Genomic DNA, 25,144 nt, shown 5'->3' with positions numbered 1-25,144 from the left:
GCAGACATATGGGTATGTTTAGGACCCTATCCACATGCAGCTACTTGTCTTCGCATCCACTTAGGGTGACTTTCTTGGGAATGACAATATATCTCCTCTTATTCATCAACAATCCACAGATTTATGTGAACATACTGATTGCAGGTATAACAAAACACTATTCAAACAAATGGGTGTGTGCGTAAATGAGAACGTATGATTATCATTCACAGGCACTGGCATTCGATTCATTGCTTAAAATAAGAATAAAGGGCTACACACACACACACACACACACACACACACACACACACAAAACACAGAGATACAGTGTAACATTATATAGTACACAGTGCACACACATTCACAAAAATGTCACTCATGCTTTCTTCCACCAGACAAGACTTTAAACAAAGAAAGAGAAGAACACTGCCTTACTTTTCCCCCCTCTCTCCTCCTTTATGTGATTTCTTCCCTGGTGCCTTAATTTCAAGACTTCAGCAGAGCTGGAATTCTTGGGCAGAGATAACACAAAAGCAACTAACCAAACCGTTGAGCGCAAGAACACCGATTGACTCAGGACAGAGCTTGCTAGCAAAGAAAGGACAGAGAGACAAAGCCTAGCAATAAGAGCAGTGTTGAATAGGTATCTTCCTAATTGTAAGGGAAGTGTGTGTGTGTGTGTGTGTGTGTGTGTGTGTGCAAGGAAGGGGGGAGGGAAGCCCTTGGACGAGTGTATATGAAGAGGCCTCCCTCCCTCCGGCATAGGCTATGGAAAGGAGCTTTGCAACCTGAAAGTGATGTTATTGAATACATTACTCCCCATCCCTTGCTCTCTCCTCATTGGGCCGCAGCGCAGGCAAGACTTCTGCATCAATGGTGTTATGATGAGATCTTTACATTCACTGCACAGTTCCACACTGTTACCTTCTGCTAAGGCAGGCTCCTGGATCTGGGCATTATTACCCAGTTAGGAAGCTCAATTAAGAACCTAATTAATTCTAAAGTGAAAAAGCACCAAATTAATTTGCAGTCTCTCTCCCTCAGGCACACACACTATATTATTTCTGTCTCCCTGCGACCAGATTTTAAAAATCACAACTCTCAGTTTATTTTATGATTTCAACACGACAGGAAATTACAGATAGTATTCTGTGTCTCAAAGAGCAGCGCCTCCTTTATAAAATGTAGCTAGCCATCTATTGTTCACCACCAGCACTTCCTCTGTATCTTTTGGCTTCCCTTGAGGTCCGTTTCTGAGGTGGCAATTTGCAATCACAGACTAGCTTATAAAGAGTGACAAGATATGTGGGGGACTGTTTAAAGGACAGGTCATCCAAATCACTTTTCTGGAGTTGAACATGGGAAGAGGACCTGATAGGAATCTAGGATTTGGTCCATCTCTGAAATGTATCGGTCCACATAAAGGTGTTCTTGTGAGCACTCAAGACCGAGTGATGCACACTGGGGTCTTTCCTTATTAGGCTGGGCAGAAAAACAGAAGCCACTGCTCCCCCTTCCACCCGCCAGCATCTGTGCAACTTTCAGAAGCAGCAATGATGGTACAAACATTGTGTGCTCTTGATCTTTCTTTTTGACTTTGTTCCTAGAATCATAGAATCATAGAATCATAGAGTTGGAAGAGACCACAAGGGTCATCGAGTCCAACCCCCTGCCAAGCAGGAAACACCATCAGAGCACTCCTGACATATGGTTGTCAAGCCTCTGCTTAAAGACCTCCAAAGAAGGAGACTCCACCACACTCCTTGGCAGCAAATTCCACTGTCGAACAGCTCTTACTGTCAGGAAGTTCTTCCTAATGTTTAGGTGGAATCTTCTTTCTTCTAGTTTGTATCCATTGCTCCGTGTCCGCTTCTCTGGAGCAGCAGAAAACAACCTTTCTCCCTCCTCTATGTGACATCCTTTTATATATTTGAACATGGCTATCATATCACCCCTTAACCTCCTCTTCTCCAGGCTAAACATGCCCAGCTCCCTTAGCCGATCCTCATAAGGCATTGTTTCCAGGCCTTTGACCATTTTGGTTGCCCTCCTCTGTACACGTTCTAGTTTGTCAGTGTCCTTCTTGAACTGTGGTGCCCAGAACTGGACACAGTACTCCAGGTGAGGTCTGACCAGAGCAGAATACAGTGGCACTATAACTTCCCTTGATCTAGATGCTATACTCCTATTGATGCAGCCCAGAATTGCATTGGCTTTTTTAGCTGCCGCGTCACACTGTTGGCTCATGTTAAGTTTGTGGTCAACCAAGACTCCTAGATCCTTTTCACATGTACTGCTCTCAAGCCAGGTGTCACCCATCTTGTATTTGTGCCTCTCATTTTTTTTGCCCAAGTGCAATACTTTACATTTCTCCCTGTTAAAATTCATCTTGTTTGTTTTGGCCCAGTTCTCTAATCTGTCAAGGTCGTTTTGAAGTGTGATCCTGTCTTCTGGGGTGTTAGCCACCCCTCCCAGTTTGGTGTCATCTGCAAATTTGATCAGGATGCCCTTGAGTCCATCATCCAAGTCGTTGATAAAGATGTTGAATAAGACCGGGCCCAAGACAGAACCCTGTGGCACCCCACTAGTCACTCTTCTCCAGGATGAAGAGGAACCATTGATGAGCACCCTTTGGGTCCGGTCAGTCAGCCAGTTACAAATCCACTGAGTGGTAGCATAGTCAAGACCGCATTTTACCAGCTTCTTTACAAGAATATCATGGGGCACCTTGTCAAATGCCTTGCTGAAATCAAGGTAGACTACATCCACTGCGTTCCCTTCATCTACCAGGCTTGTAATTCTGTCAAAAAATGAGATCAGGTTCGTCTGACATGACTTATTTTTCAGAAATCCATGCTGACTATTGGTGATCACAGCATTCCTTTCTAGGTGCTCACAGATTGTTTGCTTAATGATCTGCTCCAGAATCTTCCCTGGTATTGATGTCAGACTGACTGGGCGGTAATTATTTGGGTCCTCTCTTTTCCCCTTTTTGAAAATAGGGACAACATTTGCCCTCCTCCAGTCTGCCGGGACTTCGCCTGTTCTCCAGGAATTCTCAAAGATGACTGCCAGTGGTTCTGAGATCACATCTGCCAGTTCTTTTAATACTCTTGGATGCAGTTCATCTGGCCCTGGAGACTTGAATACATCTAAACTAGCCAAGTATTCTTGTACTATCTCCTTAGTTATTCTGGGCTGTGTTTCCTCTGCTGAATCATTTCCTCCAAATTCTTCAGGTCGGGCATTGTTTTCTTTATCGGAGAAGACTGAGGCAAAGAAGGCATTGAGGAGTTCTGCCCTTTCTGTGTCCCCTGTTTGCATTTCACCATCTTCTCCTCTGAGTGACCCCACTGTTTCTTTGTTCTTCCTTTTGCTACGAACATACCCATAAAAGCCTTTTTTGTTGCTTTTAACCTCTCTAGCAAGCCTGAGTTCATTCTGTGCTTTAGCTTTTCTGACTTTGTGTCTACACGTGCTGGCTATTTGTTTGAATTCCTCTTTGGTGGTTTCCCCCCTTTTCCATTTTTTGTACACATCCTTTTTTAATCTTAACTCAGTTAAAAGTTCTTTAGATAGCCACCCTGGCTTCTTTAGGCACCTTCCATGTTTCCGTCTCATTGGTATTGCCTGAAGTTGTGCTTTTACTATCTCCCTCTTAACAAACTCCCAGCCATCATGAACTCCCTTTCCTTTTAGTATTACTGTCCATGGGATCTCACCCAGCACTTCCCTAAGTTTTATGAAGTCGGCTTTCTTAAAGTCAAGAAATTGAGTCCTAGTATGCTTGGCTGCTCCTTTCCGTTGTATAGTAAACTTCAGAAGAGCATGATCACTTGCGCCTAATGATCCTTCCACTTCTACCCCATTAACCAGGTCATCAACATTGGTTAGGACCAGATCTAAAATGGCTGTTCCTCTTGTTGCTTCTCCCACTTTCTGGACAATGAAGTTGTCTGCAAGGCCAGTGAGGAATCTGTTTGACCTTATGCTCTTGGCTGAGTTTGACATCCAACAAATATCTGGGTAATTGAAGTCCCCCATTACTACTATCTCCCTTCCTTTTGCATGCTTGGCCATCTGTTCCAGGAAGGCATCATCTATGTCCTCCGTTTGGCTTGGGGATCTATAGTAAACTCCCACAATGAGGTCACTATTATTATTCTCTCCCTTAATTTTGACCCAAATGCTCTCACTTTGGCTTTGAGGTTCTAAATCTTGGATCTCTTCACAGGTATACACATCCCTGACATATAACGCCACTCCTCCTCCTTTCTTGTCTGGTCTGTTTCTCTGAAATAGATTGTATCCCTCCATTTTTACATTCCAATCGTGGGACTTATCCCACCAGGTTTCAGTGATGCCTATTATGTCATATTTAGTTTGCTGTACCAAGAGCTCAAGCTCATCTTGTTTATTTCCCATGCTTTGTGCATTAGTGTACAGACATTGAAGTCCATTAGTCATTCCCCCGTGTCTCTTATTTAAGGATTTTTTCCTCCCACCACTAGGTCTGCTTGCTGTTTGCTCCATTTGGTCTATGACATTTGGATGATCATCTTCATCAATTAATAGACTCCTTCCTTCAGGAGCACTGTCTCCCTCCCCCACATTAGTCAGTTTAAAGCCCTCCTGATGAGGTTTCTGAGTTTTTTGGCAAAAACATTCCTCCCAACCGTTGTGAGGTGCAGCCCATCGCTTGCCAGAAGTCCATCCTCAAGAAACTGCAGTCCGTGATCTAAGAATCCAAACCGTTCCTGTTTACACCATTTGCGAAGCCAGCTGTTTACTTCCACTATTTTCCTCTCTCTCCCTGGGCCACGTCGTTCAACTGGGAGGACAGATGAGATGACGATTTGTGCATTTAATTGCTTCAATTTCCTGCCCAGAGCCTCGTAGTCTCTTTTGATCTTCTGGAGGCTATTGCTTGCAGTGTCATTGGTTCCCACATGAACCAAGAGGAAGGGGTATTTGTCAGCCCTAGCTGGGCTTCTTTTTAAAAAAATTATTATTGTTATTATTTGGCTTGGTGGCTTTCATTTGCATGATCCTCACAATGGAGCTTGACAGAACTTTTGTTCTTAGTGGATGAATGGTCACTAAAAATAACTGTGCCGCTGAAGATTTGCTTCTGTAATTCTTTTCATGAAGTGAATTGCCATTAAGAAATGTTTTGCAATAGGAGTCCAGTTCTGCAGAACCAGACTGATCTACCCAGAGATGGAGGGCTCTGCCTATGACTCACCTGGCAAAGAGGTGAGTACAGTTTGGAGATATAGTTTGCTGCTCATCTAGTGTCTAGACTCTCGTATGATTGCCACTGGTGGCTGTATCTACAGATCTCACTATCTCCAGAGCACATGCAGAATATTGGTATCCCACAGACCCAAAGGAAATGATAGGAAAGGGAAATTTAGATAAATGCAGAACTCTGCAAAAGGGGCTCTGGCACTTTTGGGTGCATCCAAAAATGGCACAGCTTGTTTTGTGAAATTTGGTACTGATAACTGCAAAAGTAAATGAACTCATTCACACATTTCACCCAGCAGTCTGCTTATGATGCTCAGTCCACAGCCCTCTTTTCCAATGTAAAATCTTGTATCAAGCGGCACAGCAAGCCAATTGGGTGCCTGGGGCAGCACGCAGGGCGGGGTGAGCCGGGGCAGGATGCTCCGTGGAGTCTGCCTGCCTGCTCCCACTCACCTGCCCTACAGCTGAGGGGGAGGTGGCGGGCACACCGTTTGGGCAGCGCAGAGCCTGAGGGCACCCAAGCCACCGCGTCACTCCCAAGTGAGACACATGGCTTGGGCACACTGCAGGCCCTGCGGTGAGTGCCGCCCAGCATTTTGTCACCCCCCTCAGTGGTGACACCCGGGGCGGCCCTCCCCCACTGCACCCCCTTTTTTAAAAGTCAAAGTCTTTTATTTGCACAGATATTAGCTGATTTGAATATAATTTAAGATACTATGCCAGCCAGAGGTTTAATGTGCTGTACAGATGTGCAGTTTGTGGTTTTCTTTGACAAGTACCCAAATCTAAATTGTGGCCTATTCATTTTCTTTCAGAACTTCCCATCACCTAGAATCAAGGCGGGCAGGTTGTTTTTATATTCATAGCACACCTGAGATGGAGTCAAGCTACCACAAAGTACATAATCAAGACTGTGTGTCCCCAAAGTAATCAGATGTAGACACTGAATTAACCATTCAGCAACACCAGATTAAAGCATCTCAAATACTATGAGAGCTAATGAGCAACAAAATTATCGCACCTCTGTGAACTTCAAAAGCAGCATTTGCAAACATAATGGTATTTTCAGAAGCATCATTCATGAGCACATATGAGGCAGATCTGAACTTAAAGTTCTTGATGGAAGCACCATGAAAATTCAGTAGAGCAATCAGATTGATTGAAAGTTGTCTATGAATATTTAGTTGTTCTCTATTTGAAACAGGAGCTGGAATGGAGAGATATTTAACCGTCTGGTTTTATAATTCTTCTTTAGTAGCAGTGTTGTGTATCATAGCTATAGCAGCATCCTAATCCCTGCATACAACAGACAGAGGTATCCAGGCCTTTAAGAAATCCCCTATGAAGTTTTCCCTGCTCCTAGAGGTCACTAATGTGACACATAGCATGAATTTTCAGTGCCCCATCCTCATAATACAGTTGGCCTGCCACTGTTATTTATTTGCTATTACATTTATATCCTACCTTTTCTCCAAAGAGCTCAAAGTGGCAAACACACTTATTCTCATCTCCACAACAACCCTGCAAGGTAGGTTAGGCTGAGAGACAATGGCTGCCCCAAAGTCACCCAGTGAGCTCCCTGGCCAAGTGAGGACTGGAAGCCTGGTTTCACAAGTCCTAATCCAGCACTCCAAGATGAACTTAAAAACAAAATCACTAAGTATGCTGCTCTCAGGAGTCCTTGCTGCTCCAGCTTCCCACACTTCAAATAAAACTCAGGGGAAGACACCATAAAGAAACTTTCCCCATGTGTCTTTTTGAAATCAGGAAGCACGGGCACCCGGAAAAAAGCTGGAATGCAATTTCAGTCCTAACAGTCATGCATAGTAGAAGCTGATAGCAAGTAAGGAATAATAGTTCTTTCTGCATCATAAATTGGAATGAAAAGGTGCGTCCTAAGTTGCACGGCAGAATACCAATGAGGTCAACATTATCTGAATCACGTATGCATCCCTGGCATTCAGTACTGACCATCACAAATGGAAGGAAAGGCAGATTTCAGAATCGGTCTCCCCCACAGTATAAGCTGCAGAATCCTTAGCAAGTTTTGTGTTGCAGAACAGCCGTCCACCCTGCAGGCACACCCCTTCCACCCACCCTAGGTATTAATTGGGCAGTAGCTCCTGAAATTAATGTGCAAACTCGTTACTTTTCTGAACATCTGTCGCATGCACGTTGCACAGGGCAGTGGAACAGGGGTGTCATCATTGTTCCAGTTCTTCCCATCTCCTCATTAAGCTGGAAACAGACAATAGTTTCCAAGAGAGGGTAGAGCCATCTTTTCCCCATTATTTACACCAAGGGTGGGGAACTCTCCTCTTTCCTGTTGAAGGCCACCTTTCCTCTCCTCACTTTGTTTGTGGTATAGATTATCCTTGTGAAATATCACTGGCCCATCTAGTCCAGTTTTATCGGCAATGATTGGCAGCGGTTTAAAACCCGCCATCCTCTGCATGCAACCAGGTGATCTACTACTGAACTAGGGGACATTTCCCCAAATCTTCTACTTTTTATTCATTCATTTTGCTGTGCATTTTTGCGTTTATATTGATGTTAGCTGACTTTGGCATCTAGTGTGGAAACACAGGCTTTAAATCATAGGTAGGCAAACTAAGGCCCGGGGGCCGGATCCAGCCCAATCGCCTTCTCAATCTAGCCAGTGGACGGTCTGGGAATCAGCATGTTTTTACATATTTATTTAAAATGCATCTCTGGGTTATTTGTGGGGCATAGGAATTCATTCATATAATTTTTTTTCAAAATATAGTCCAGCCCCCAGCAAGGTCTGAGGGACAGTGGACCGGACCCCTGCTGAAAAAGTTTGCTGACCCCTGCTATAAATCATTTCTGTTATTAAACAAACAACACAGATACACTTATGGGAGGGGGATTGGTGACAAAGTAGTGAAGAAAAAGGCCACTGGTCAAAAATAAGGTGGCGTCTAGGTTATACACAAACACAAGGGAAGCCTTGCTAGATCAGACCAATGGGCTACCTAGTCAAGCATCCTGTTATCACAGTGGCCAAGCAGATGACTATGAGAATCCCAGAAGCGGGACCTGAGTGCAACAGCACTCATAGAATCATAGAATCATAGAATCATAGAATCATAGAGTTGGAAGAGACCACAAGGGCCATCGAGTCCAACCCCCTGCCAAGCAGGAAACACCATCAGAGCACTCCTGACATATGGTTGTCAAGCCTCTGCTTAAAGACCTCCAAAGAAGGAGACTCCACCACACTCCTTGGCAGCAAATTCCACTGTCAAACAGCTCTTACTGTCAGGAAGTTCTTCCTAATGTTTAGGTGGAATCTTCTTTCTTGTAGTTTGGATCCATTGCTCCGTGTCCGCTTCTCTGGAGCAGCAGAAAACAACCTTTCTCCCTCCTCTATGTGACATCCTTTTATATATTTGAACATGGCTATCATATCACCCCTTAACCTCCTCTTCTCCAGGCTAAACATGCCCACTCACTCCACTTCTGATTCCCAGCAACGAATACTGCCTCCAACAGTGGAGGAAGGACATAGCCATTGACAGTCCACGAGTGTGTCCAATCCCCATTTAAAGCCATCCAAGGTGGTGACCATCATTACTTCCTGCAGGAGCAAGATCCACCGTGGACATCAGTTCAGATCCCTGTCCTCTTTCTCACACACACTTGCTGTGAGGTCTTGGCTTAGTCGTTCAATAGCCATACCTTGTTTCATCTCTTTGCTTATTAAAAAGGGCTTTGAATGGCTTCCCCCAGCTCTCAGAGACACGGGCAGAGCCTGCACTAATGAGAACGGAATGATCAGCGGCTGTTGCATCGGTGAAGGCAAGGCAATTAATACGGAGCCGGCTCATTTCTGAGAAAATGAGCTGCAATGGAAAAGAAGGTTAAGGGAGGGAGGGGTGCGGAATAGCCTAGAGGTGTGAACAAAGAGGCCTGGGGGAATGTGATGGGAGAAAGGGACCAGGCGGGGGGAGCAAAGGTGGAGAAAGCGATGGAGTGTGTCTTCAGGATCTGATTGATGATTCCTTTCCCCCTCCTCAGCTCCTCCTCCAAGCTGAGCAGAGAGGAGACCAGAATCATCTGTCTTCATTACATCATCCAAATAGGCTCTGTCAGTTTACACTGTAAAAGTAATCAATATTCCCTTGCGGCCAGCAAGCTGCCTGTCAGGCTTTAGCAAGTAGACCCCACCTCTGGTATTGCCTGTGGGAATGGGGCCTTTGCTCCCAGAGGCACATTCACTCCCCTCTCTCTTTCAACACACACACACACACACACACACACACACACTTTCCTCTCATCAGCAGTATGTGACTATGTTTAGCTGTACCTCACTAAGGGAACTGTGCTGGGTCAGTTATTGGAGTCCTTCCAGCAAATATATGATACGGTTATGTTAGATGGTTCAGAATTGTGCAAGGTGTCTGCGTGCCTCTTCATGAATTTGTGTGTGTGTCAAATTATTTGTCAAATTTTAGATTTGTTGACAGTACTTGGGACTCTGCATATATAAGTTAGCATGTGTGCCAAATGGGCCCAGATTTCAGCTTTATAAAAAAAAAATTAATCCTAGTTTCTAGTCCTCATGGTCTCAGATCCTGGTGGCACAAGTTTACTTTACAGCTAATATCATGGTGAAAGTGCTACCACTATGGTATCATTTTCCCTGTTAGGTGTGTGTGTGTGTGAGAGAGAGAGAGAGAGAGAGAGAGAGAGAGAGAGAGAAATGTGGAGCATGGTGAAATGTGGGGAGTGGATAGTACTCACCATACAAAATCTTAGGGTTCCCATAGCATCTAGGAATGAGAGACAAGGCCAATTCTACTTCGGCTGGCTGGAAATTGTTTTTATTTTTTAAAAAGGTGTGCTTCTAGTGTAGTGGATGTGGCTTGCAGAAGCAGCACATCTGATATGCATCATCTAAAAATGCAGTTCCTCAGATTTTGGAGTCCTGGGACTCCAAGCATATTGGGACCTTCCACTCCCCTCCCTTTTTTGTTTAATACTTCTAAACCTCCATGGGGGAAATTGAATTTTTAAATAACAGAAAGAACCTGGGAATTTAATGCAGCAATGGGCAACTTGTTCTGCACTGAGAAGCATATCTGAAATCTGTCATGAGCTGGAGGGATGCAGCTAAGGTGCATAATTCTGTTTCATGTAATTTTGATTTTATATAATTATATTTTGCATAATTAAGGCAATTTGCATATCATCTCCCTGAATGTGGCCGGCGCCCAAGCACCATTGGCAGACAGGCCGCTCCTCTTCCACATGGTTCCAACTATGAAATTGATGCCCTCAAAGGTGAAAAAATATGAGTCAGAATTGGACTCACCTGACCCATATTAACAGTCCACAATGTGAGAAGAAGCCCGACATGTGCAGGAAGCATCTGAAAGGTAACACTGAAGGACAAAACAAACACTAATATCTGCAACACAGGGGCACTGGGGCTGGCTTACAGCTGGCTGTTTCACACATTACTGGGCAATAAACCTGGGTTTACACTTGACAGGGAGCTATAGCCAGTTCTGGTTCCCTGATTACTTTTACCTGTTTTCATTTATATTTGCTGTGAAAATCTCTGTGCTTTTTCCGGGAAGCTTTTGAAAGTCCCAAGCGCATGGAACCAAGGCACCATTAGCTGCATACAATCTATGCTGATCCCTGAAAGCACAGATAACACAGCCTAAACTAGTTACTAGCAAAAAACAGAAGCAAACAAAAACACCACTGTGTTAGTTGGCAGGTACCACTTTGGCAGAAAAACCTAATTCCCTTTCTCATGTAGAGCTGTGATTTCTGGAGGAAGCTACTCTCTGGATGTGGTCTGAAACCCCCTTGGTGCACCAGACGTAGGAAGGGAGATTCATGCAATGAAGAGGAAGAGGGCTGTGCCACTTGCCCTCAGTATAGACATCTGAAGAAGTGGGGCCTATGTGCATAGAACTCTATGCATCTCCAACCCTGTGCGGGCAGTATTCCAGATCACACAGAAACAGAAGTAGAAAGGCTTCCCCTCTTCAGATTTCCATGCTCAAAGTGCAGACCAGGGGCAAAACTAGGCTTTTTTTTGCACCCAGGTCAATGGAACTGGTTTGGCACACACACACCCATGTGGATTTGTGTACGCACACACAGGCTGGGAGCCTCAATGGCGCCCCTCTGGAGGCTTCACCTGGGGCAAAAATCCCGACTAGCCTCCCCATAGCTATGGGTCTGGTACAGACATCAAGGGGCACTGGTGGAAAGAGGAACAATGTTGGTCCTGCTTTCCCTAATGGAAACACTTTCATGTGCATAATGCATGAAGGGGGCCTTAATAACATCTAAGAAGACAGTGCCATGCTTTTTGTGTCAGATTGCTTAAAATTACCCAATAAGATTTTGCTGAAGAAGACAGAGATCTTTGTTTCTTTGTTCCCATCCAGTCACAAATCCTGCTAGTGCCAAACACACACACACACACACACACACACACACACACACACTACCATTCTCCATCATTAATGAGAAAGAAATTGCATCAGGCAATCTCCAAACAGGAGAGAAAATTTTGGTGAAATTCTCATAAGTGGGATGAAAGGGTTTTGTTGTGCTTATTTATGGGGTAGCTGAGGGATGCTCCTGAGTGCCCTTTTCTCCCGTTCTACAAAACATCTCACTTTACACTCCTGCCCCTCAATTAAAAACCAGGGCAAGCCTTCCTGTGTTAACTCCACCCATGGGGCTTTTTCAACTAAGGATGACTGAGAAGCGGGAGAGTGTTGTTGAAACGTCTACTGCAGGGGTCGCCAACCCTTTCTGAGTCTGTGGGGATATTTGCAAACTGGAGAAATATCATGGGCAATGCACAAACTGCAATCAGGTATACCAGGGTAGGCCCTAGTAGCTACACAGGTTCCCACCCGGTTCTGCTGTCATAAGGGCAATTCAACCATTCTGAACATAGGAAGTAGTCCACAACCAAACACAAATTTATGTGTCAGTGTAAAGTTACCGTATTTACGGGGGAAGGGCTTGGGGGCCTCGAAGCACAAATGGGATCCTACTTAATGAGGGTCCTGGTTGCACTCGGCCCCCCGGGACACCCCTGTAGGGTGGGTTGTAGCTAGGTGTGGCCCAAGCCTTAACCATTAGGCCTGGGATTGCGCCAGGCTGTTTTGGCCAATCAGGGCAAGTGGCATGATTCCTGAGGCCTATAGAAGCAGCAGCGTGATTTGATTGGGGGCACTTGCTTTGCGATGCTGAACATCCACCCTCCCTCCCTAATTTTAGGTCTTTGGCCTTGCTTTGGATTGGGTTGCCTGCTTTGGAGCAGGGGCTGGGTAGGAATTTTTTCCATTGGGCAGATTGGCTGTGGCCACTTGGTTTTCGCCTACCCCCTTTGTAATGTTTGGCGGTTAGGCATTGGCTTATTGAAGTATGTGGGAGGGGAGGTGCGGCCATCAATTGCCCCTCCAGAAATAGGGTATTCCGATAAAGGAATCTGGGGGCCCTGGATTTCGTCCGAAGTCCACTTGAGGGGCTAGGGCCATGCCAGGACCACAGGAACCCCGGGGTGAGCTTCGGTTGATCTTCATTGATGTTGCTCCCTCGTTTGGTGTTTACCCTTTCAGACTACCAGCCAGAGAGGCAGGAGTCAGTTATAGTCTGTTGCCAATGCCTAAGCCAACACTGCTCACTTTGCTGTAATTAATAAAGTTGTGGCCTAAAATTTTGCCCAATAACTTAAACTAAAATTTAAGTGTCAGTGTGAAGTTATTTATGGGGGAAGGGCTTGGGGGCCTCGAAGCGCAACCAAACACAAACCACAACCTGTCTTATTGACTATAATAGGATGCTTCTTTCAAGCCTAATTTGAGCAGTAGCAGAGGCACCCTGTGAGTGCTAGGGAAGACCTCTGGAGGAGCGTTCATGCTTGAGGGTGCCGTGTTGGTGACTGCTGGCTTTCCCACCCGCTAGTGTGTGACAGACACGCCACTCTCGGCCACCTTGCAACAACAAAACAAGCTCAAAAGCCACTGACGGTCTAAAGCAGGGGTCTGCAACCCGCGGCTCCGGAGCCGCATGCGGCTCTTTTACATCTTTGCCGCGGCTCCGGGGTGGATACTAGTGAGGGGAGGAGGCGCATTGTGCGCCCCGACACTCCTCACTGTGGCGGGCGCTGTACTGGCTGTGACGTCGCATGGGGGCGGTGCGTGCGTTAGTCACGCACTGTCCCGACGTCACCTTCCCGCCCGCTGTCAGATTGCGGCTCCGGAGATATATTTGTTTTAAATGTCGCAATGGTTTTGCGGCTCCCAGTTGTTGTTTTTTCTTCGGAAACGGGTCCAAGTGGCTCTTTTTGTCTTAAAGGTTGCAGACCCCTGGTCTAAAGACATTCTAAAGTGCCCTGAGAATGAGGCAGAAAAAACTGGAAGCCTCTTTAACAGAAAACCTTTGAGAAATCCACAGCACTAACTCACTCCGAATTTTTTGTTTTGTGGTCCAACAACCCCCAGGTATGTGCATGTACTGGAAATGGCATTTGTCTCCCTGTCCACCTGCCATGGTGCTCAGTCCTCACACAGTAAGACAGAGAGTTAATAAAGCACAACAATAAAGGTCAAGATTCAATCATCTGGTGCTGCTGGGTATGAAGCAAAGAACAGAAGGCATTCAGTGGCTCCACAGGCACAGACACAGTTGAAAAGGAATAGATAGGGGTACAGGGCGGGCACTGTTCAGAACAATGGCAAGACGAGTTTGCAGTCTGATGTGGGAGAAAGTGATTAACTCCTTTGCAGAAGCCAGAGCAGGTTTTTGTCTTTATGACTTCCTTGCAAAGTGGACACCTATTGAATGGGGCGAAGAAGCTGGAAAAATGTAATATCTTGCAAGAGACATAACAACTGACTGGGGGATTTCGCCCCTTAGCTTATTGCAGAATAAATGTGTTTTTCTCATTCATTGTACACAGTCCCATCTTGTTCCTTCAGGGCTGTACTTTGCTGCGGGGGATATCGCAGTTTCCAAGCATTCAGTGTGCAATATTAACTATGCAGAAGAAGGTGCTGTTTCCAGTGTTGACATCTGCATGGCCCCACCCGCTAGTGTGTGACAAAGAGATGGAACCTAGGAACAGACTAGGTGAAGGGGGATAAGCCTGAAACCAGTCTGGAAATGAATAGCCCAATTTAATTATTAACTATGAAACTATGAGGTGGGCTGGATTGTGGGTAGGGGCCTTATTTTTTAAAAAATAAAATTGTGCCAACATTTTAACTGGAAAGAGATGGGGAAGAACTTTGATTCCATTCACATTTAAATGAGAAGTTACCTAATCCACACAATATGCAAAATGAAACACAGCAATCCTTCAAAACTTGCACTGCTATGGATTTTGCAATGTAGTTTTCCAGACGTGTATAAAAATGCATATACAAGGGTAAAGTGTGCATATAAATGCAAATATTACTGAAAATAATATAGAAAAACTCATTGTATTAGGGAAAATTTCTTTGCAACAGTACGTATATTAGGTAAATTTGTTAACAAAAATGTGGTGTGTTAATTAATGTAAATTAATGCTGAAATGCTGGTTGATTTTCATGAGAAATTTTTATTTTAAAAAACCCCAAACCACTCACAAACTGATGGGAGAAATATGGAGAACCCAATTTAAGATTGAAAAAATGAGGGAGAAACTGACATGGACGTATTCACTCATCCCTGTTACAGCACCATAAGCTTAACCCAGAGAGACAGCAGCAACTCAAGTAGACACACTTCACACAAGTGTGACTAGGTGGTGGAAATCCTCTGGCCTTGGCAACTGAGCAGATTAATCCTACCGACTACAAAACTATCCTTTCTGGCCTTCAAACCTGCATCTCCTGAGCAGGATGTAAATCTCCAACCTTTTGTTGATCTGAAAGGAGTGACAGTAATTTGCCCCAGCTGGAGACCTTTCCGCCTGGTACACAGAAGATGTTTAGATGGTGAGATCATCCCTTCCAGTCGACATGAGTGTCTCCCTCACACAGGCAAAAGGCTCACCCTAAGGCAAAGCGCAAATCAACCCTCTTATTCCCAGTCCCACTACTAAAAATAAACCAGCTGTCACCCCCGGATAGTGGCAACACTATAGCTCCTTCAAAGCACCTAGAGAGCTCAGGATAAATGCACAGACCAGGACGCCTGGAAGATGGTTGCACTTGCCAGAAGCTACAGTGTTGCTTATAATTAAGCAGCAAGACCTGGGACATTAACTCCCCTTGCTTCTTGTCATGGAAGAAAAATAGTCTGCTAAACAGAGCTGCAAAAAGAGAGAGGTCGGATTCAGTTCTTTACTCTGATGAAGAGGGCTCTGGTCCATCGTGATAAATCTGCGAAACCACAAGACACTTCTTTGTTTTTGCTGCTCTGCAACAGAGCTCCATTCCTCCTCCCTCTGTGATCTTGGACAATGCACTTAATAGTGCTGTTTGCATGTAACGAAGTTGCCTCTCTGTACCGTCTCAGTGTTCTGGGGTAGGTGAATAAATTCAAACATAATACCTACATTCAGGGCATTATAGCACGGTGAGGAACCTTCATAGTGCCTCTGGGAACGAACCTAGAGAATGGGTAGGTATGGGCCAACATGTGCACCTGGCTGCTGAAGACCCAAACCAGGTGGGGAGAGGAATGACTGGAGGGAAATGCCCCCCTGCAAAGGTTTTGAGAGCTGTTTCTTAATTCAGCAGCAATACATTCCCCAGAAGTCCTGGCTCCTATGTTATTATCCTAGAATCCACACATCTAACCTAGCAACAAAACCCCCAAATCCTTATATCCTGCACTGTGATCAAGAAAGTTGCTGTGCCCCTTCTCCTTTTGCAGCCTGTCGCAATCCCACTTAGAAGACCCTTCCTCTGCAAAACCTCCCCCCCCCCGCCGCCTTAGCCAATGCCAGGGTGATCCATACTGATTTGGCACACTGGACATCTGAACTGGTTTCTGTTACGAGCATCCATTTGTCATGTAGATCTGGTATTTTTAAGGGCAGATTTATTTGGGAGAATTCTCACATCCAATTTCCTCCGGTGATGGCTCTATTAGGCCATGTGTGACAGAGATAGAGGCTGCTGTCCTCCCGCTGCCACTGATGGAATTTGATTCCACGGCACCAGATTCGCAGGGCTGCAAACACATTCTCTCCCTTGATTAATGCGAGTAATTTCTGCTTGAAAGAAGGCTGAAATGAGCAGCCGAGGGGAAGCGAATGGTGAAGGCTCCCCCCCCCCGCCCCCACCTCGCCTTCCTCTCCCCATCGCTCACTGCTGATTGCATTTCTCCGTCCCTGGAATGGGTTCAGAGATAAACAAAAACTCTGGACCAGCTTCAAAAGTAGCAGAAGGTATGGGAGGCAGGAAGCACCTAATGCGGGGGGTGGGGTGGGAGTTTGCAAGATGGACGTCTGCCTCAAATGACTGCGGAGTCTATCTGCTCATCAATCTAGAATGCTCTTGCAGTGTGATGTCAGTGTTTCAGGCACCTCAGGAACGGGGATGCTGTAAACCATGGGTTGGCAAACTAAGGCCTGGGAGCCAGATGCGGCCCCATCACCTTCTAAATCTGGCCCACGGACAGTCCAGGAATCAGCTTGTTTTTACATGAGTAGAATGTGTCCTTTTATTTAAAATGCATCTCTGGGTTATTTGTGGGGCATAGGAATTCATTCTCTCCCCCCCCCCCCCCATATAGTCCGGTCCCCCACAAGGTCCGAGGGACAGTGGACCGGCCCACAGCTGAAAAAGTTTGCTGACCCTTGCTGTAAACCCTGAATGAAACTTCACCACATCTCTACTTTACATCCGTCATTCAGCAATTAGGTCATTTTAGATACACACACACACACACACACACACACACACACACACACACACCACACATCCAGGCAAGCAAGAGGCAGCTCAAGGACACATTCTAGGCAGGCAAAGGCCATTGAGGAAGGTGCAAAGTAAGGCCTGGGAAGGGTGTGACCTTGGAGGAGTCCCTGTTCTTGAACCCCAGAGTCATGGCTTCTGAGCACTGTATCTGCTGCGGAGCCTGTACCATTGCCTGCCCGGATAAAGATAGCTTTCTTACTAACAAGTAACAGCCTCTGTTTGCATGTTTCAAGCAGGAGCCAGGACACCAAGGGAGTTGGTTTAGGAAACAGTAACCTGCCTGTTTCAGAATTCGTTGTAGTCTTTGTTTAAGAAAACTGTGCTTGGGATGTGGCTCAGCTGTTTCAAAGCTTCAGGTTGCAACCCTGAGCTGCACTTTCAAGCCCCGTCCAGATCGGCCGGCCTACCGCTCAGAAGGTAAGGGCAGCCGGGCTGGTGAGTTCTCACCCAGATTGCTGCAGATGTTCACTTGAAAGATAAATAGCACCGCTGAGGCACTCGGTTGCAGGAGGGGGAATTGTTCTTGACTGTTCAGGTGTTCCCTTTTGCTTTATGTGTTGAAATAAATGCATGGCTGCTGTTATACATTCTTCTGTATGAGCAGCGGAAGGGCTCTCAAGGTTTCTTCCTCACTCGGGCAAACGAGGAAAAACCTTTCATAGTTTATGAAGCCAGGTTTTTGTTGCATTCATAATTAGCAAGATCTTTTCCAGGGCATGAGGCTTCAATAGACCCTTTGCCACTAATTAAAATAAATACACTGAGCTGTATCCAGCAAAGTTGCCCCGTTTCTTCTGCCTGCGCAAGGGGACTTCCTCTCCTTCGCTTCTCCCTGTCTGTTCTGGGGGTTCTCCAACCCTCTCTGGAGCACATGGGGGCACATGGGGGCAGGGGTGCCAACTTGAATAAAATATTGGGGGGTCCAGGTAAGTCCTTCCATGCGTAATTGATCACAAGATGTGGCCTGCACACACCATTTGAATAGCAATGCCCACCAACCGGGGGGGGGGGGCAATCCAGGCCCTCAAATATTTTATGGGGGGGCAAAGGGATCTTGGCCCCTAGGAGCTGGCTCCTATGCACAGGGGGCAGAAGGAAAGGAAGTCCAGTTGAGCAGATGGAAATCATTGTATAAACAGGATGACTTCGCTGGATACAATCCATATTTTAAAAAGCCCCTGAAATTAACATGAGTTGACCCACCCACCCCAAAACTAGATTTGTGTTTTTCTAGCAACTTGTATAAATAGGCAAGAGTGGTTAGTTTCCTGACAATATAAGAATCTACATTAGATATTATCAGCACAGCTGATATTATGGGACTGGCTTGACCTTACCGGAGGGAGAAAAGGTGTCTGAGATGGGGAAAGTATGGCTGTGTAGAATCTAGTTCAGTAGAATGTGAGCCTAAGTCAGTGCACAAAGGATTGCATCCAAAGAATAACAAGGAAAGCATCATGCTTTAGCCATGACATGCAGGGATTGCTTGCATTCACTACACTATACTTTTTAGAAAATGGCAGCAAAAGCTGACAGCGGCCCTTTGCACCCCGTCTAGACGAGGCCTAGCAGGAATTTTTGGCATGGCTTACAACAAGGAGTAATTAGGCACTTGTCTGCTCGTTCCTTGTCTTGACAGACTGTTGAGAGCAACGCGCAGTCCCGCCATTGACTGCCGGAGCCTCCGAGGCCCTCGCATCATCCTCTCCCAAAGGAGCAGCCGTGCAGCTTTCCTCCTCCTCTGTTTATTTTTTAAATTGAAAAGGGGAAGGAGACAAATGCATGGCCGTCTGGCAAAATGTCAGCAAGTGATTCAGAGAGAAGGCAAGATGAAGGCAAGGAGAGGGAGCCAGCCCACACAGGAGACTTGCTTCTGATTTCCAAATGTCAGCATGTCCTTTAATTAAATGCTGATTAACGAGGGACAGTCTCCCTCACGCCAGAACGGGGTGGCTGCTGGTGCTGGTGGTGTCACACTCTGCTGAAAAGGTTCCCTTCCTGTCACATACCACAGGAGAAAAGTCTCTGGTGCTTTAGGTGCAGGACCAGGAGGTTTGGGGAGAGGAAAACAGATACTCTGGGGACCGACAATCTGGCAGTTGGAGGACAAGTCATTGGGGAGCTCCTGAAGAGCCAGGAGGCCTCCTCTGGGAAACCAAAGGGCATTCATTCCTGCTCATTATACAGTGGACACTCAGGTTGCGAACGTGATCCGTGTGGGATACACATTCGCAACCCGCAGTGTTCGCAACCCACGTCTGTGCACGCGTGGGTTGTGATTTGGTGCTTCTGTGCATGTGCAAAGTGTGATTTAGCGCTTCTGCACATGCGCGACTGCTGAAACACAGAAGTAACTCATTCCGGTACTTTCAGGTTTCAGCAGTCCGCAACCCAAAAAAACACAACCTGAAGGGGATGCAACATGAGGTATGACTGTACAGTTTTAGGAAGCATCTTAATTTCTTTCTTGAATAGCATCAATAGCCTTAGCGTCATCGTCAGGTAGGGCAGGGGTGAGGAACCATTTTCCACACAAGGGAAATTCCCTTCCATGGCAGTTGAGGCCAGAGGCAAAGGTGAATAGAGCAATAGGAACAAACAGTATCTTTGTACAGTAGCCTGATTTCTACCCACATCCCTTTCTGACTTTCCTTCAGGCAAGCGAGGACCATCAGAGTTCAAGGGCGCATTCCAGTTAAGTTCAAAAGAGGGTATGAAGCAAGGCTGGTGTAGGGAGTGGCCTGGGAGCCAGACAGAGAGGTTCCCTGGCCCCCTGAGGTGGGGAAAGGCAGCCCACCTCAACTGGTGGTGTTGGGGGTGCTAATGAAGGGAGCAAACTGTCTGCTTGCACTGCAATGCGTGTCTACTCAAGAAGGAGCTTGCACTGCAATGCGTGTCTACTCAAGAAGGAAACTCCACCAAATTCTGTAGGACTTCCTGTCACGTATAAGCAACCAGGCATGCCTCTAGTCAGTAGGGGGCAAGATTGAGACTAACACTTTGCACCCTTGGAAAGGAGAGCGTGTGAACAGGTGAGTAGGCCCCTTGCCACTCTGAGCCAGAGTTCATTATTGTAACAGCATAAGAAAGAGCTCAGTTGAACCAAACATCCTGTTTCCCACAGTGATCGACCAGACACGGCATTCATCCTCTCCTGCTGTTGCTCCACAGCAACAGGCATATGAAGGAAAGTTTCATATATCCCAACTGGGAGAAAGATGGGATATATATATATATATATATATATATATATATATATACACACACACACACACACACACACACACACACCCTATGCCACCTTAGCAAGTAGTCCACAGTTGATTTTCCTCCATTAATGTATGTGCTTGTATGTTATATTCCCTTTAAATCTATCTAAGCAAGTGGTCACCACCACATTCTGCGGCAATGAATTCCTCAGATTAACAGTGGTGCACCACACAAATAAATACTGGCTTTTGTCACTCCTCAAACTACTTCAGATACATTTCATTGGCTAAATCCAGGTTTTCTCCACCCAGCCTTTCCACACTATACATCATGTAATAAGCCTAACCCCCACCACCACCACCACCACAAAAAAAATCATCTTTTTTTCTAACCCAAGAAACCTCCCAGTGTGGTAGCTGCTGTGGGTAGAAAGTTGCTCTAATGCCCTGATCACTTGGGTTGCCCTTTCTGCACCTTCTTCCAGCTCTAGGAGACGGGGTAAGCAATACAGTGGTACCTTGGGTTAAGAACTTAATTCGTTCCGGAGGTCCGTTCTTAACCTGAAACTGTTCTTAACCTGAGGTACCACTTTAGCTAATGGGGCCTCCTGCGGCCGCCGTGCCACCGCGTGATTTCTGTTCTCATCCTGGAGCAAAGTTCTTAACCCAAGGTACTATTTCTGGGTTAGTGGAGTCTGTAACCTGAAGCATATGTAACCTAAAGCGTCTCTGTAACCCGAGGTACCACTGTACACAGTGTTTCAAGTGCAGATGTATAATAAATACATTATGATACCACAATAGATTTATAATAAGTGAATTGCAATATTTTATTACTTATTATTACTTATTTGTATCCCATCTTTCCTTCAATGAGCTCAAGGTGGTGCACACAGCTTTCCCCTTGGCTCTATTTCACCCTCACAACAAACCTGTGAGGTAGGTCAGGCTGAGAGACTGCAACTGGCCCAAGCAAGGCCTTTATGTTGGGCAGGATTCCTTTTGAAGATTGCAAATGTCCTTAAGGCTCTGGTATCTTCTTCTGCACCCCCAGTGTCCCGTCCCCCGTCCCCTCAGTGTCCTGTTACTGCTACTAAGAGTGGGGGAAGCAGCAAGAGAGCAAAGAGTGGACCTCTTCCCACATGCTGTGGTGCTGACAAATCATCATTATCATCATCACACACACCCCCTCTTCTATTAATTTTGTAATATGTGATTCCATAAATGAGGCGCATTTAAAGTCCTACCTTGTGCTATCAATAGCAGTCTGCTTGAGCCTTCAGTCAGCTGACCCTAAGCGCCAATCCCTGCCTACCAGGCGCTAGGATGAATCCCTGCCATCTGGAGGAACAAACATCAGAAGCAGACCTCCTGCAGACTGAAGTCTTGTCAAGGCAGAACTCGGCATTCTCTGCGAGCACCAGCTGAGTAGGTGTGTGAGAGTAGGAATGTGTGAGACCTGTTTCTATTTCCATGGGATTTTCCATTTGTCCACCCACAGGCTCGAACATCTCTGGAAGCTTTAACAGGATGCTTTTATGAATTGCCAAAGTACATTGGAAGCACATGAAAATGTGCATCGGAACGAGCAACTGAACACAGGTGCTTTCTGGCTTACTCCATTGCTTTTCAAGGTACCTATATGCCAACGTACCTTTTATGTCTGCAGATGTCCTTTTCACTGAGCATTCATCATGATTCATACTCATGATGTGGGGCGACTAGATGCGATCACACTTTAAATACCATTTGTGCCTGCAAAACTTTTGGCACTGTCATACTGCTTTGTGTGCAATCGGGACATATCTGTAGCCTCCTACTAAAATCCTGTAACTTTTCATACAGCAAATGTTCTAGGTTTTTGTTTTTGTTAAAAAAAAATAGTCCACTTTTGCTGCGCTGTAGTGCAAGAGTGCCCCTCCAGATGGCAATAATGTGCGGGCATTGGCCATGTTCACCCCATACATTCAAAATGCTACAAAACCACTTTAAACAGCCATGGTTTTTTCCAAAGAATTCTGGGAGCTGTGGTTTCTTAAGGGCACTGAGGAGGCCCTTATCCCCCTCACAAAGCTACAATTTCTGGAGTTCCTTGTGAAGAGGGGTTGATTGTTAAACCACTGTGAGAACTGGAATCTGTGAGGGGTCTCCTAACAACTCTCAGCACCCTTAACAAACTACACCTCCCATAATTCTTCGGGTGAAACCAAGCATTTTAAGGTGGCATCATGGTGCTTTAAATGTATGGTGTGGATGTGGCAATTGAAGAAGTGTTGCAGAACTAAGAATGCAGAATGACCTCTAGTATAACTCCAAAGTGGAGTCCAGTATAACTCCATCACCAATGTACTATGATTCCATCGATGACATGTTCCAGAATTCACCTGCAAAAAACACCGGTCTAAAGGGTCCCTGAATGTGCCTTCCACAATGATTCATTCCAGCACAGTCCTAGGTGTGTTTCCTCAGAAGATAGTTTCGTGGGGTGTGACTCCTAAGAAAGTGTTATAGAATTTCAACAATAAAGCGCCAACGAGTTTCTGCAAGAATGTGCAAATGCAACTTCTTATATATCAGTTTAGACGCGGTGGTTGTTTGAGATAGCTATCTGCATCACCAGAATGACAATATGTGTGTCAGAGATCAAAATCTGTCCAATTACCACACCACCCGATAAGTGTAAAAGTCACTGTCACACACATACTGCAGCAATCTTGAGCTGAGTGAGCATACACATTGAATCAAGAACTACATCTCCCATTTAAAACTCCTTAAAAAAAATAATAACCAAGGGAGTTAGCTCTCTGTGCTTTGAGAGTTGCCGTTTGTAAATGCATCATGTGACCATCATGTGACAATAACATTAAGGGATCACTTCAGTGTCTTCCTCTGACCCTGAAGCAGGATACGGCATCAACATGAGCTTTGATTTCTTGCCATATGGCAGTGCATTATTCTGCTCTATTGCTGAACCTCACCCCTCTGCCCTTTCCGTTGCTTTCTTGCTGCAGTTTTGAAGAAACTGCATATGTGCCCTCATAAACTAGCATCCCTTACCCATTTTAGAGGGGGCTAGGAGAATTCATGCTGTGTCCCACAGACTGACAGAGAGAAGACACCATTCTAGAAAGAAAACATAGGAAGCTGGTGCCTATGCTTGGCAGGGAGGAGGAAGACTTGAAACAGCTTATTCAACACAGGTCCCTGGGCTGATTTTATAAGAGGCTGCATTGCAAATCTCCCTCACAATAGAAACTTTGCTGCAATCCTACGTCTGAAGAAAGACTTGCTTGTCCATGGACACACACATACCTCCACTGGGACATATGCTCTTCGTTTTTTACTATGGATATCTCAGTGCAAAGCATTAAATCCAGAACCTACACACATGGACACCCCTGGACATCACATAACCTTCATGCCATGCAGAAGCCAACCTTCACCCAGAACTAGCAGCCTTAACAGGTACCCCCCCCACTGTACCCTGAAGTATCTACTCAGCCTCTGCACCGCGTATTGCCAGGAACATTAAGAAATGCACAAATCAGCTGAGCATTGTAAGCTCTGGAGTGAGGGGACAAGATGAATAATTTTTAGAAGAAGCCGGATTTTCCCTTGCTTTTAAAAATGAAAACAATAATACTAATAATGCTGGTGCTTAGCTTGCACCCCCAAGGCAATTGCTTTGCATTTTCGGCCTGTGGAAGAAACCACGTACCTCTCAGCAGCAATCCCTGTCAGGGGCCATGTCATCTAACTGTCAGCAGGGTCTTCCTTTCCACTCACACTGAGCATCATCATCATGTTCCTCTCTGAGCAAGGAGGGTAGTTCAAAGCAGTAACTTAAGGCTCTGAGAGCAGGACTGGATGGGTGGACTTGGCTGCGCAGCCATTGGCTCAGCTCCTCGGCAGCTGTGCTAGTACGTTAGGTTGTACATGCCATCCCTCGCCTCAGTTCCCCTTATTCCTGTGTCACTGTCCTGCTCCCTTTGGTGCTGGGAGGAGGAGGAGGAGGAGGAATTAAAAGACTGACTTCTTCCCCGGGCGAAAAAGCGAGTGTGGAAAGGCAGCGCGTGTCAAGTCTGCCCTCAAGCGGCTCTGCTTGGAAATGGTACCCGGAGATGTCCAGCTCCCCTCAATGATACGGCTAGTTTCTCTGTGCCAGCTCCTTCCATATGCATGGGTCTTGTTTCAGCATATGGCACCAGAGTTGTAATTTCCGGGGCTTGATGCTTCCCATGGCAAACAGCAGCTTTTCATGCTGCTCTTTATTAGGCCTGGTGCTAATTCTCTGCTAAATTTGTATTTGCCAAATGTCCCTGTTTACTTCTCAGCTTTCTGCCCTTCATGTCCGTGTCTAGTTACTAAGAGAATTCCTGCTGCCGTAGCTTCCAGTAGCTTCCAAAGATGGCACAACTGGATCAGCTCAAGTTGGTCCTCATCGTGTTCTTCAAACCTTCAACATGCATTGTGCAAAGGGTGAACTTGCCATTGTCTTTTCCTATTGATTCAAAGGGACACAAGCTATTGATAAGAATTTGGAAGCAAGTGTTCATGTGTCAACAGAATTATACTTCAAAACTGAAGTTGTGTTGTTGTTGTTTTCAAAATAAATGCAACCTGAAATTGCTTTTTAAATGGTCAAGCACAAACTTTTCTGTTGTGAAATAAAATACATATTATATTTAGGATAATAAATGGAATCAAAAGAACAGAGTACAATTTAAATAGAAAGCACCCTCCACCACCAGGGACACGGGTGGCACTATGGGTTAAACCACAGAG

The 25,144-nt window shown here is 45.7% G+C and overlaps 1 protein-coding gene across 2 annotated transcripts in view; it reads right to left on the bottom strand.

Annotated features, from left to right (window-relative positions):
* BLACAT1 (BLACAT1 overlapping LEMD1 locus) overlaps positions 1–24,389 on the bottom strand; it is an 82,024-nt gene extending 57,635 nt beyond the window's left edge. Inside the window, exon 1 of one of the 2 annotated variants that reach the window (XM_083444650.1) lies at positions 24,078–24,389. The gene's annotated coding sequence lies outside the window, so the exon portion shown is untranslated. Of the gene's footprint in view, positions 1–417; positions 746–24,077 lie in introns of those variants that run through there. The other variant, XM_083444651.1, reaches the window with a different exon arrangement.
* Between the last annotated feature and the right edge of the window lie 755 nt (positions 24,390–25,144).

The sequence above is a fragment of the Podarcis tiliguerta genome (genome assembly GCF_965153285.1).
Source record: "Podarcis tiliguerta genome assembly, chromosome: 6".
NCBI lineage: Eukaryota > Metazoa > Chordata > Lepidosauria > Squamata > Lacertidae > Podarcis > Podarcis tiliguerta.
The sequence above is the reverse complement of the archived record's forward strand: the minus strand, read 5'-3'. Positions and strand labels throughout refer to the sequence as shown.